Consider the following 14115-nt stretch of genomic DNA (forward strand, 5'->3'; position numbering starts at 1 on the left):
GCTTTTAAGTTTGAAATGTCAGCATGTTACTTGCTATAGGAGGGTGCAAAGGATGAGCTACTGTACTGTGATGTGATGTGTGTGTGTGTGTGTGTGTGTGTGTGTGTGTGTGTGTCTGTGTGTGTGTCTGTGTGTGTGTGTGTGTGTGTACATAATATTTTGAATAAACTGTATTCCTTGGAGTTTCTAAATGATAGTAATATTGTATGGAAAACAAACACTGCAGTTGCAGCTGCTATTTTAGGGCTTGTATATAGGAACATTGAATGCTAACTAAAAGCATAGACAAAACTTTGTATTTGTCCTCACTTTAAATCAATTAAATCAATTACACTTGATTTTGTGCTTTAGGCAACAGTAAATGAGCTGGCAGATAAACATATACAGATTGTACAAAAAGTCAATCCCTTATCAAAACAGTCTGTGCACCCCAGCCTTACACCCTATTTATAAATATGACATGCGGTCATTACTTTATTTGTATGCTACAAGAAGGGTCCTTAGTGCCTTGAAAGCTTACAATGATTTCCTATATAGGCAGCAATTAAAAGTTTTAGCCTTTTTGTTCACTTTTATTTATTTCTAAAGTTCTTTGCCCTTGCATAAATTATTAGAACAAAGATAAAAATGTAAACTTTTATTGTTGTAACATTGTATTACAGTAGCATTGCTAACAGTTAAGTTCCTATATTTAAAGTCATAATCTACTCTGGAACATTTTAAAGAACAAAAGTACTTGAAAATAGCCTTCAATAAACAACATTACAGCTATACTTTTTTTATTTAAATGAAAATTCTGTGGATGTTCCCTCATGTACTTTTTGGGAGATTGAAAAGGAGGTCACACCTTACAAATAATATATTTCTTTAACTCTTCTTTAAGCTTAAGGATGCAATAGTTGTACCCCTCTTAACCCATCTGTAAGAAAATGTATGAGGAGTGTCCAAAAATGGACAAGTGACGTAAGTTTCACATTTGCTTTTAATTATTATACAGTAAAATATGTTTTATGTCTTACTTTTTCATTTTATCAAAGCATATATATGTGATATAAAGCAATCCCATGTCATTGTAAGCCTAATCTTTAGGAGCATACGATAGGAGATAGAAGTTTTTAATAATTGATAATTTTATTAACAATATATGACCCTGCCATACAGAACAAGTGCATTTTTAAGCTTCATAGGAGTTACGTAACATTGTGATGTCATGCCACTGCTATATAGGAGTCACTGCCTCTAGCAATGGTTAAAGAGACAACTCCAGGTGAAATGAGAAGGAGAAGAAAACTGAGTGATCTTTAACAGCGAAGACAGAACTGTAACAGGTAGAAAGAACTGTAGCAGGTAGGAAACAGAACTGCAGGGGGGTAGAGAGCAAACTACAGATGAAGAAGAGAGAACTATAGGGGAGAGGAAAGAGACTTCTAGTGGGGAGGAGAATGAACTGTAGTAGGAAGGAAAAATAATGGTAGTGGGCAGGAGAGAGAACTTTATTGGGGAGGAGGCAGAACTGTAGTGGTAGGAGAGGAAACTACAGTTGGAGGAGAAATAATGGTAGTGGGCAGGAGAGAGAACTCTAGTGAGGACACTGGGGAGGAGAGAGAACTGTAGTGGGGAGGAGAGAGAAATGCACAGAGTAGAGAGAGAACTAAAAGGGAAGGAAAGAGAACAGTAGTGGGAAGGAGAAAGAATGGTAATGGATAAGTGAGTGAACTGCAGTGGGGAGTAGACAGCACTGTAGCAGTGAGGAGAATGAATGGTAGTGAGCAGGAGACAGAACTGTAGTGGTATTAGAGTGAACTGCAAAGAGTAGAGAGGGAACTGTAGTGGGGATAACAGAGAATTATAGTGAGGATGAAATAGAGCTATGACAGTGATGAGAGAGAACTTCAAGGAGTGGGGAAAAGAAAATTCCAGGCTGGAATGTGGTAAAGAGAAATACAGGGGACAGAGAAGGAAGATAATTCATAGCCTAATTTTTGTATAATATAAAATCTATGCAATATATACATACACCCACAAGTCTTCAATGAAAAATGACTTCATAAAAGTGCAAGCAGTGCCTTCAGAACTTTTGACTATGTTGTGACATTTTTCAGGAACTTGGTTGCATGATAGAAAACAGAGAGTTGTAGTAAATGGAGTGCATTCACAGGAGGCAAATGTTACCAGTGAAGTACCCCAGGGATCCGTACTTGGATCAGTGCTTTTTAATATCTTTGTTGGTGACATTGCAATGGTATTGAAGGTAAAGTATGCCTTTTTGCAGATGACACAAAGGTATGCAACAAAGTAGACACACCAGGAGTGGCTGCACAAATGACTGGTGATCTAAGTAGACTAGAGGGATAGTCAAGAATGTGGCAATTAAAGTTTAATGCCAATAAATACAAAATCATGCACTTGGGTCTGCAAAATACAAAGACAAAGTATAGTATAAATTACACTATATTGGAAACTACTGAGGAGGAAAGGGACCTAGGAGTCACTATTTCAGGTGACTTAAAGGCAGGTAAGCAGTGTAACCAAGCAATGAGGAAGGCACATCAGATTCTTGGTTGCATAGGGAGAGGAATCAGCAGCAGGAAGAAGTAATAATGCCACTGTATAGGTTATTGGTACAGCATAATCTAGGGTACTGTGTTCAGTTGTCAATGCCATATCTTCAGAAGGAAGTGTACAAAGAAGGGCAACTAAAATGGTGCATGATCTACCTCACAAAACTTACTTGGAAAGACAAAAAAGATCTTAATATGTATAACATAGAAGGGAAATTGGGGAAATTATAGAAACTTTCAAATATATTAAGGGTATTAACAAGGTACAGGAGGGAGACATTCTTCAAAGGAAGAGAATTTTTAGAGCATGAGGACATGCACTGAAACTATAGGGAAATAGGGTAAGGGGAAACATGAGGAAAAACTACTTCACAGAAAGGGTAGTGGACAAGTGGAATACCCTCCCATCAGAGGTGGTAGAGGCTAAAACAACATTTTAAACCTGCATGGGATTGACATACTGTAAGGATATACTTACAAGAAATAAGGATCAAATAGGGTTTGAGGTAACAATATGGTTAGAAAGGGCCAAATTGTTCTTATTTGCCATCAATTTCTCTGTTTCAAAGTTTCTAACTGGTTATAATCATATTACAGTATATTGAAATGTATTACTGGCATTTTAAATAAAATAAGGTGGCAACCAAACATTTTTCTTCCTATTTCTTTTTTTCATACACATCATGCTAAAAATATAAATGACTCCACCTAGGCCTATTTGGTACAACATGGAGAATGACATAAAAACGATAGAAAAATACATAGGGGTATATTTACTAAGGTCCCAATTTTGACCGAGATGGTGTTTTTTCTTCAAAGTGTCATCTTGGGAATTTACTAAACTCAAATCACGGCAGTGATGAGGGCATTCGTATTTTTTGGGAAGTCCTAGGAAAAAATTACGAATGAATACACCATCGGTCAAATACGCCTGGAATTTGGTAGAAATCGGTCATTTACTAAAAAGTGCAAATCACAAACACTGCCGACAATAGCCAAACACTGCCGTGATAAAATTCAAATCGTGAAAAAGTGCTAAAAAAAACAGACCTGCTTTTTTTTACCGTGTTCGTATAGGCATGCACGGATCCATGAGATCCGTGCATGTTTTTCAGTGGTAAGGGGTGGGAAAGTGTTAATTTTTTTAAAAAAAATGCGTGGGGTCCCCCCTCCTAAGCAAAACCAGCCTCGGGCTCTTTGAGCTGGCCCCGGTTGAAAAAATATGGGGGAAAAAGTGACAGGGGTTCCCCCATATTTAAACAACCAGCACCGGGCTCTACGCCTGGTCCTGGTTCCAAAAATACGGGGGACAAAAAGCGTATTATGGATTATGTGAGTATAATTTTTCCAACAGGTACCCCATGGATTCTACATGGAGAAGAGGACCGACCCTCGTGTGAACATAGGTAAGTATGTGTGTATGGAGGTGTGGATGTATGTATTCAACTTTTACTTTCAAGGTGTGTGTCTTCTGGTTTTATTGGGGTATTTTTTTAGTAGTAGTACTACAGGTACCAGCGGGCCCGGTTTTCCACTGCATGCTGGTACTTGTGGTTCTCCAAGTACCAGCTTGCGGGGGTGGCTTGCTGGGACTTGTAGTACTGCTACTAAAAACAATATTCAATTTTTGACAAAAAGGCTATCAGCCCCCCATCCGCAGCCCTTGGATGGGGGGGACACCCTCAAGCTTCACCCCTGGCCCTTGGGTGGCTGGAGGGGGGGGAACCCCTTGATTGAAGGGGTCCCCACTCCTCTAGGGTACCCCGGCCAGGGGTGACTAGTTGGGTATGTAATGCCAGGGCTGCAGGGACCAATATAAAAGTGTCCCCCGGCTGTGGCATTATGTATCTGGCTAGTGGAGCCCGGTGCTGGTTTCAGAAATGCAGGGGACCCCTACGCTTTTTGTCCCCCGTATTTTTGGAACCACGACCAGGCGCAGAGCCCGGTGCTGGTTGTTTAAATATGGGGGAACCCCTGTCACTTTTTTCCCCATATTTTTACAACCAGGACCGGCTCAAAGAGCCCGAGGCTGGTTTTGCTTAGGAGGGGGGACCCTACGCATTTTCCCCCCCAGATTTTAACAATGATTTATTTTTTTCTAAAGGTGCACAATGAAGCCCAGCACGGATATCACAGATCCGGCCGAGATTCATTGTGTTAAATCGGCAGTGTTTTACAAGTCACTCACGTAAAACACTGCAAAAAAATACGAATGACATCGACATCGGTAAATACGAAAATGAAGAATACGACAGCTTAGTAAATTAGTCGTAATAAATTCAAAAAGTTGTAACTTTACACTTTCGATGTCATTCGTGATTGAACTTTAACCTCAATCGGGAAAATACGATTTTTAGTAAATATACTCCATAGTGTATATTTCTCATGTAACCCTGACTCTCTTGTGGCATTGAGTAGGTCAACCAGATTGTGTATATTCATCTGTTAATATGCATTGAGTGAGAAACATGCACATACAGTACATTAGGTTCTAGTTTTGTTGTTGAGCAGAGTACTACTAAACTTTTTTATGACACCTGCAAGTAATTAAGAGGGTATCAGCTGAGTGCTAATGCATTTTTATATAAGAAAGGATGCTTCTGCTGCAATGAAAAAAGTAAGACTCATGTTCTTTTTCAGATATAGCCGAGCATCATTCATAAAGCTAATACAGTTAGTGACAAGATGGATGAAGTTAAAACTTCTGTAACACAATAATATTTCCTGAGCAATTTATGCTATCAAAAACGAAATGTCTCCATGCCATAGTAATCTCAATCCATTTAATCTGCTCACTCGGAATCTGCATTGTTATCTACCTATAGAAATATGAGCCTCATCTAAAAAAGCAACAAACAGCTATTTTAGCAGGTTTGTCAATATTATGTTGTAATTTTTATTGGATAACATGTAATATTAAATGTGGACATGCTGCAGTAAAATTTAGAAGATTCCACAAGTATTTATAATACAAATTGATAAAGATCATCAAAAACAAGTGTAACATAATATGTATTGGTAGCCAGCATTTCAAAGCAAGTTTAAGTACACGCTATAAAACCTTGCTGGAAAGTAAATGCAGTGGACCACAAATCACAGGCTGACAATAAAATACATGATTACTGAAACTGAGGTTTAAAAAAGTTTGTTTTTTGTTAGTTAAAAAATATTCCACCCATAGGCAAATGCAGGGGGGTTCCAGTTGCCTGGAAACCCCCTTCCCCACAGCCTGGCCAGTGGCCATTACATGCAGTATAAAGGTGGGAATGCAGCTGCTGAATATGCCCAGTGGCAGCAGATTTTCCTACTAAGTCTACTGTGTGTGTGGATCTGAGGCTCAATCATCATTCCAAAGAGAGAATGTGGTAAGTGGCTTTCCATGATCATTCAGCCTGCATATGTCTGAAGTACTGTATTACATAAACTGCACTTTGTTTGGGGCAGATCATAGCTTGTTATATGCTAACTATGCACTCTTCGTGGGCAGTCGACAATCACTCTTAAAGCAAACATTTGGAATCCCCCTTCCACAAATCTTGCATTTGCCACTGCTATCCCTCATTTTTGGAGATGTTTAACATTTGCAACATGAAAGTATTGCTCAACGCTCAGCATATAGGAAAAATCTATAATATGCAACAATTCACTATCATGTTGTGATGGTCTGTAGTTTGTTGTGCCTACAGAGGGAAAAAGTTGTCATAGCAAGATTGCAGGTGTCTGCATACAAAGATGTGCTAATGGCTGATGAGATAACAAATTACATTTCCATATGTTAAAAAAAGTAAATAAATTCCCTGAGGGTAAGCATATGACAAATAATAGACTGAATTTATTAGTTTGAAAAAGGGCTTTTTAATGTATGTGTACAGAATCATTTTAGTATTCACTTATTAGCACTTTAGCAAAAATTGATGACTACAGATGTCATGATTAACCCATCTTGCAGTGTTACCACGCAGCATGTAAATGGCATCAGTGATACTTACAACCTGGAGCTAGAAAACCTTGGCTACAAATACCTGGTAGAAATAAAATAACAAGAAGCACTCTGTTTTACAACACATTTTAAAATCCATGAATGGGCCTATAAAACTAAATGCTGACGTTTTCATATATGGAGTGTAAAAATAAAATATATTATTGTTATTTGTCACCATGATATTCCATTGTATCTCCATTTTAAAAAGGAAAGTTTTAAGTAATGGCTCTGCTCTTAATTGAATCAGATAACATCTGACTGTGACTAGCACCAGATCCCATTCCAGGGCACGTGTTGCTTCTCAAAGCATCCACCATTCGCAATGGAAATGATTGATTTCTCTTGGAGAAACTGATGTCTTTGTGGAATACAGAACTACATACAGAACAGTCTGTGCTTCTCATGAAAGGGTCTATTTACTAAGCCTTGGATTGAGATAAAGTGCACGGAGATAAAGTCCCAGCCAACCAGCTCCTAACTGCCATTTTTCAAACCCAGCCTGTGTAACGGCAGTTAGGAGCTGATTGGCTGAGACTTTATCTTCGTCCACTTTATCACCATCCAAGGATTAGTAAATAGACCCCTTAGTCTTATGGGGAGTATCATGATATATCACATAACAGGAAGAAATTCAGGCGGACAACCAAACATGTGGGAAACCAAGGGTGGAAAAAAAGAAAACATCAAACAATGATTAAGCAAACATGAAACACAGGAGCAAACAAAACAAACATAATAGAAGCATGACAAAGGATGGTAGTTTGTTAAAGTACTCTAAAGGCCAGTACTCACCGGCAGATCAGGGGAGAGATGTGTGCTAAGCGAACCGTTCAGCACACATCTCTCCCCCCGCTGAGCACAGCGGATGTGTGCTGAGCGTGTGTGGTGGTGGGGGAACGGACGGGGGGAGGCACTCATTTCACCAAGGGGATGAAATGAGCGACCTGCTAGATTGAGCCTGCATGCAGGCCAATCTAGCAGCTGCGATAGAGACGCGCGGGGCCGCGCATCGCTATCGCTGTGGGGGGTACACACGGACAGATCTTGCTGAAAATCTATGCAATCTAGTCAGATTGCTTAGATTATCACTCCGTGAGTACCCCCTTTAGGGGCTGGAAGCTTGAAGCTAGTATCCATGGTAGACAGGTGGGCTCATGGCTCAGAGTTTGCACCGAGGCCCAGAGGGATTTTTGTATTTCGGCACCTAGATGGAAATACATAGCACCAACATTGGCACTAATTCTATTCTCCAAATTACTGTTGCTTATAGCAAAGATGGAGCCACACTAATTAGAAAGTGTGCTTCTAGAAATCAGTGCAGCATTGCAAATGTATGTGAATTTAATTTATTCAATGGTCAAAACATGGAACACTTATTTGTGTAGAATCACTTAGCGTAATTGCTTACAAATAAACTGGCTAATACATGTATACTAACTATATAACTATGTTTCTCCTAAACATTTATCCTAAGAATTCCATTAAAATTATATTATTTCTAAAGTTGAAAAATAAAATAAAAAAAAAGCTTTTAAATGACAATAGCTATTGTAATAATCACAAATTATGGCCATTAAATCAGCTGCAAAGGAAGGTAATTAATATCTATTTGGGCAATGTTTGTTTAATGAGTGTGAATCAGCTACAGATCACAGTATTGAGTGCAGGGCTATTACAGTTGTGGCTGTACAATAGAAACAAAAATGCGCAAATCTGTTTCTTTGTTCAGTTTAATTTAGGAACGTGAAGTACAGTAACTTGAAAGAGTTTTGAATCTTTTCATTAAACAAATAATTAAGTGTTAAGGTTACCAGGGTAATTTCCATCCCAAGGACTCTAAAACAAAGCCAAATACTGTATAATAGTCTGGGTTTCTTGTGGATAATTACAGTAGTTATCATGAAAATTAAAAAAGAATAAATGCCAGTATAATTATATTATGAATAATAACAAGATATGATTGTCCGATGTAGAATTGTGTGGTTCTCCTGAGTAAGGACCTATGAACCTTTTTACCTGATTCATCTAACTACAGTATATATTTAGTGTTTTGAAAAATAGTTTCTCAATCCCCTGATTCAGAAAGTATTGAAATTGCTATAGCTATAGCCAAATGGTGCCCTTGTAGTGTAGATCATCCAAGTTATCCCACAGCTGTAGTCTGAGATATTCTGTACCTCTTGACATTATAGTTTAATGACCTCATTCACCAGCTGTGCAGATTCTAAGGAGGAGATACATAGAGCCTTGGATAGAGATAAAGGGTGTGGTTCATTAGGTCGACATACATTGGGTCGACCACTGAAGGTCGACGTGCATTAGGTCGACATGGTCATTATGTCGACATGTACAAGGTCGACATGGAAAAAAGGTCGACATGTGTTTTTTGACTGTTCTTGGTGTAATTTTCTTTGTAAAGTGACGGGGAAGAATGGGTTAGATAAATTCCTAAAGGATAAGGATATCCAGGGGTATGGTGCATAGTCATGCATTATAGTTACTATAAATAGGGATAAAATGCAACGGCTGACAGCAGCATCAGTCAGAAATTTTAGTCAAATCATCATGCATAGGAGACCACAAATAGGTTGAACTCGATGTACAATTGTCTTTTTTCAACCTCAGATACTATGTTACTATGTTACTATGTTACTATGGAACCCCAATTACTGCACGGCATTTGCTCGCCATGCTTTGGGCAAGGTGCCTCACTCCACTACTGCTGCACTCGGCACAGGTTACCATTCCCAATTGTAGTCCACGTGGATCACTAATTATGACAAAGGTGAAAAATTTAAAAAAATTGTGACCTTTTTGCATGTTGACCTAGTACATGTCGACCTAATGACCATGCAAACCTAGTGACCATGTTGACATAATGCATGTCGACCTTCAGTGGTCGACCCAATGTATGTCGACCTAATGCTTGTCGACCTAATGACCGCCTCCCAGAGATAAAGAACCAGCCAATCAGCTTATTATAATTGCCATATACCAGGCTGGGTTTAAACAATGACAGGAGCTGATTGGTTGGTACTTTCTCTCTCTTCAGGGTTTGATACATCTCTCCCTCATTAATCTAATGATGAAAGTGGTAAATGCTTGCCGTTTTCAGACAGAGAACTCTGGGGGTCATTCCGAGTTGTTCGCTCGTTGCCGATTTTCGCAACGGAGCGATTAAGGCAAAAATGCGCATGCGCACGGTCGCAGCGCGCATGCGCTAAGTATTTTAGCACAGAACTTAGTAGATTTACTCACGTCCGAACGAAGAATTGTCATCGTTGAAGTGATCGGAGTGTGATTGACAGGAAGTGGGTGCTTCTGGGCGGAAACTGACCGTGTTCTGGGAGTGTGCAGAATAACGCAGGAGTGCCCGGATAAAACGCGGGAGTGTCTGGAGAAATGGGGGAGTGGCTGGCCGAACGCAGGGTGTGTTTGTGACGTCAAACCAGGAACGAAACGGGCTGAGCTGATCGCAGTGTAGGAGTAAGTCTCGAGCTACTCAGAAACTGCTAAGAAATTTCTATTCGCAATTCTGCTAATCTTTCGTTCACAATTCTGCTAAGCTAACATACACTCCCAGAGGGCGGCGGCCTAGCGTGTGCAATGCTGCTTAAAAGCAGCTAGCGAGCGAACAACTCGGAATGACCCCCTTGCTGATTGGCAGAGTCTTTGCACTGGATACAGATGGCCAAGGGAGCTGCCCCATGCATGCCCAGCAGCAGCAGCAGCTCTGCTCACATGCCATCTGATTTCGGAATCTGATGCCCAGCCTCCTCCTATCTGAGTCCTCAGACCTTATTTGTGTAAGTATACTTGCTATGTGTGTGTATATATGCTGTGCCTATGTATGCTGTGTATGTGTTTGTAAGTATGCCATGTGTGTGTCTGCTCTGTGTTTGTAGGCTATATTTGTGTGTGTGTATGTGTTTATAAGTATGTATGTATGTATGTATGTATGTATGTATGTTGTGTGGATGTGTATATGTGTGTTTGTGTTTGATTATGTATGTATGTATGCTGTGAGAATGTATGCTACGTGTGTGTTTGTAAGTATGTATGTATATATGTATGCTGTGTGCATGTGTGTGTATGTATGTTATATATGCTGGGTGTGTATACTACTGTATACATGTGTATGTACAGATGTGTGTGTACAAACTGTATATATATATATATATATATATATATATAAACACACAGTTTATATACACTCACACATGTACAGAAAGCCCCCCTCCCTCCCCCCTCCATGAAGATCATGTATTTTCCTCTCATTTTCATCCCACTAAATAAACAGAAACACCTAGATCTAGCTCAAATATCTTAAAAAAACATTAAAATGAATAATCGTTTCCCTGATGTTAAATACTGTATAAATATACAATTTATACAATTAATATGTCCTACTCTTTCTTTATCTACCTAGTCAACTGAAGTATTCCCGTTTAAGAATGTGCTGTCCAATTCAGTCATTATTCTAAAGGGAGAATGTTATTGATACTGCAGTGATGTAGCATAATGGTTACTGTTACCTACTATAATTCTGGGAATTAATGATCCAGTAAAATAAATTGTTTTTAAATACATATTTAATTAAATTAATACAATCAATAACAAGTAGAGTAATTAGAATGATAATGGCAAATCACTGGACTAAGCAAACAATGTAACTATCAAATAGATTTAGCTGTAGATCATTTACAAAATGACCTGCTTTAAAATTGTCATGCATGCTTCCAACCTTTATCTTTATTTAATCATTGACAAATCAATATAATTTTATAATAAAGACACTATAAAATGTTTGTGGTAAGGAATATATAAATAAGATAAATGCAAATAAATGTTGAACAGTTGGAGGCTACAAAAGACGGAAATCAATGATCAAAATAAATGCAGGGAGATAATAATATCAGGTTATGGAACAGATTCTGATGCTACTCTGCATTGTTAAAGAAATGGAACTAATTTCAGTAAAACAATCCTCTAATGAAATCCACTTTCGGCTCAACTACATACAATGCAGTAATGTTAGATCCACTTAGATGCTCATTTCAGAAACACAGGAAGCAATTTGGAAAGGGAAGGTTAGTGTAAAATAGTGCCTGAATCATTTTTCACACTCTGTGATCCAGGACTCCCTCATGTCCGAAAAAAGCATCCCCTGGTAGAACATGGCTTACCAGTGTCGGGAACCTGTACCTCCAACATTAGAAGTGGTGATTTACCTGAGCATGTTTCATGCTACTATCCAGCAACCATGGGGGTTCTCTGCAGGAGCAATGTCAGGCTTCACAGGTCATTGATTAAAAGCCTTTTGCTTTGGCATTAATTAGTTAGAAAGTAGGTCAGATTTAATAAACAGCACACAATGCTGAAATAAAGCAAGAAAATAATATCAGCACATAATTACAGCAATATCTTTTATGTTGTCCTTCTTCATTAGCAGCTAGACTGCTGAGTTTTTCATGGACTTGTTTTGTTTACTGTAGACTTTAGCAAAAATGTTTGGATGAGTACTGTATAGCATGATAAGGCACACTGGGAAGCTACATTACCATCCAGACTGTAGCTGTCTTAAATTAATAAATGTTACCTTCTTATCGCCAGAACAACACCAAAATAAGTTTTTTTTTTATCCTGAAACATGGAATAAACATGGAAACATGGACTAAACATGGAAATATGGAATAAACAAAAATCATTACTAGATGCAACAAGAACTTCATGTCCAATATTAGTAGAACATCTCAAGTGATGTTTCAGTTAATATAAATTTAAGAAAACTGAAATTAAAACATATAGCCAGACCTTATAAGAGAAGCATAACAATATAATGTATAGCTAGACTTAGAGACTAAACAAGCAGCAGATAAACTGCTATAAAATTAGGTGAAAATCTCTGAAACGCTAATATTTTTCTTTTATATTTTCTAAATGTTTTTAGTATTGAAAATGTAAAGGGGACACCTGTACTATAGAAGAAACATAATGCCCTGGTGTAATGTAGGAACAAATATTTTACCTACGCCCCCTTTCCAGGCAGACTTAGCACCCTCTTTCCTCACTGGTCAATTTAGCAACCCCCCTTCCTTACTTGGCACCCATAGCACCTCCAACCCCCTTACTGGAAACACCTAGCACCTCTCCCCCCTCACCTTGCCAGATAGACTTAGCATCCATTTCCCACTTACTGGGCACACATAGTATCACCCCCCTTCTTGCCAGGCATGTGCCAAGTTGCACCTACCCCCACCCTTACTTGGCACATTTAGCACCACAAACTTCCCCCTGCCCACCACATCTTTACTGCAACACAGCACAGTCACTAATTATACTGGCAAAATACACTATTAAGCACTTTGTTAAATGGTGGGGCCCTAGGCCCATTTCATCAATGATGACCACGTAAGTGCACAGGAAATTCCATTGCCTTTAATAGATAAATCACATCATATATTTATAGTCTAGTTATGCAGGTACTGTACAGCATTACGTACAAGTGTCTGTTTTGTGACATCAAGACCAGTGACAGGTAAAACTAGCCAATAGGGTTTACAAGCCAGAACACCTAGTAAAGGTAAATAAATTTACAATGTTTATGATTAGTACATTGACTCTGTTCATTAGAGTCAACCAGTCAGAAATCAGACTGGGTGCAAAAGTACTACAAGAGAGTTGACAATGCTTGAAGTCATAACTGATATGATACAACAGCAAATTAGACATTTCCTAAGACCCACTATTAAACTATGTAATAACTGAGTTTGAAAGGAGTACTCAGCCTGAGTGACCTGTTAAGTTAAGGCAACAGACTGCTCTAAGTTGTCCATTTTATATTGTTAATGGGTAGTAGGTTCATAGGTTGAAAGAGTAAAAAAATGTACTGTCAAAAGTGTATAAGGTTTTTGAGCAAATAAAGAAAATGCCTTTATGGGACACAACAAACATTGCCACAACAATAAATTGTATATTTCATTTACAAAGAAAATATGCTTCTGAATCAGCCTGTTTTACTTCATCCAAGTTTGTCAATCACTGTGAAGTCTTCAAGCAATTAAAAATTCATATTTAAGTAGGTTTACAATTTATGTTTGTAGTGATTCAACATGCTTCTTTTTAAATTCACTGATCCCTAGTCATTTCCTCTCTGGCAACATCAATTTGAATAAATCATAAGGATTCATATGTTGTGAAATATGTGAAGCCAACTTCAAAGTGGCAGAATGAAGCCTTGTAGTAATGGTTGCACATCAGTGCCTGAAGTATAAAGCTCGGTGGAATTTATTTGGATAAAAAAGTATAATGCAAATTCAATTTGTTATAACTTCATCGTCTATTTTGCTTTTATTGGATTTTAACCTTATATTTACATTTGGCATATTTATGCGGATTAAGGAATCTGCGTTTGTAGTGACTGCAAAGGAAGGATTGGCAAATTAATTCAGACTGTGAATTTCAGAGTAAAATACAGTTTATCCAATTGAAAATCTCAAGTAACAAAATCTTCAAAGAAAAATGTGACAAAGAATAAACTGTATTTACCAACGAGTTAAGTATTTACATTCT

General features: G+C 38.3%; 1 protein-coding gene across 12 annotated transcripts in view; it reads right to left on the reverse strand.

Moving 5' to 3' along the window:
* DMD (dystrophin) overlaps window positions 1-14115 on the reverse strand; it is a 3641189-nt gene that overhangs the window by 1006522 nt on the left and 2620552 nt on the right. The window lies entirely within an intron of this gene.

The sequence above is a fragment of the Pseudophryne corroboree genome, chromosome 2 (assembly GCF_028390025.1).
Source record: "Pseudophryne corroboree isolate aPseCor3 chromosome 2, aPseCor3.hap2, whole genome shotgun sequence".
Classification (NCBI taxonomy): Eukaryota; Metazoa; Chordata; class Amphibia; order Anura; family Myobatrachidae; genus Pseudophryne; species Pseudophryne corroboree.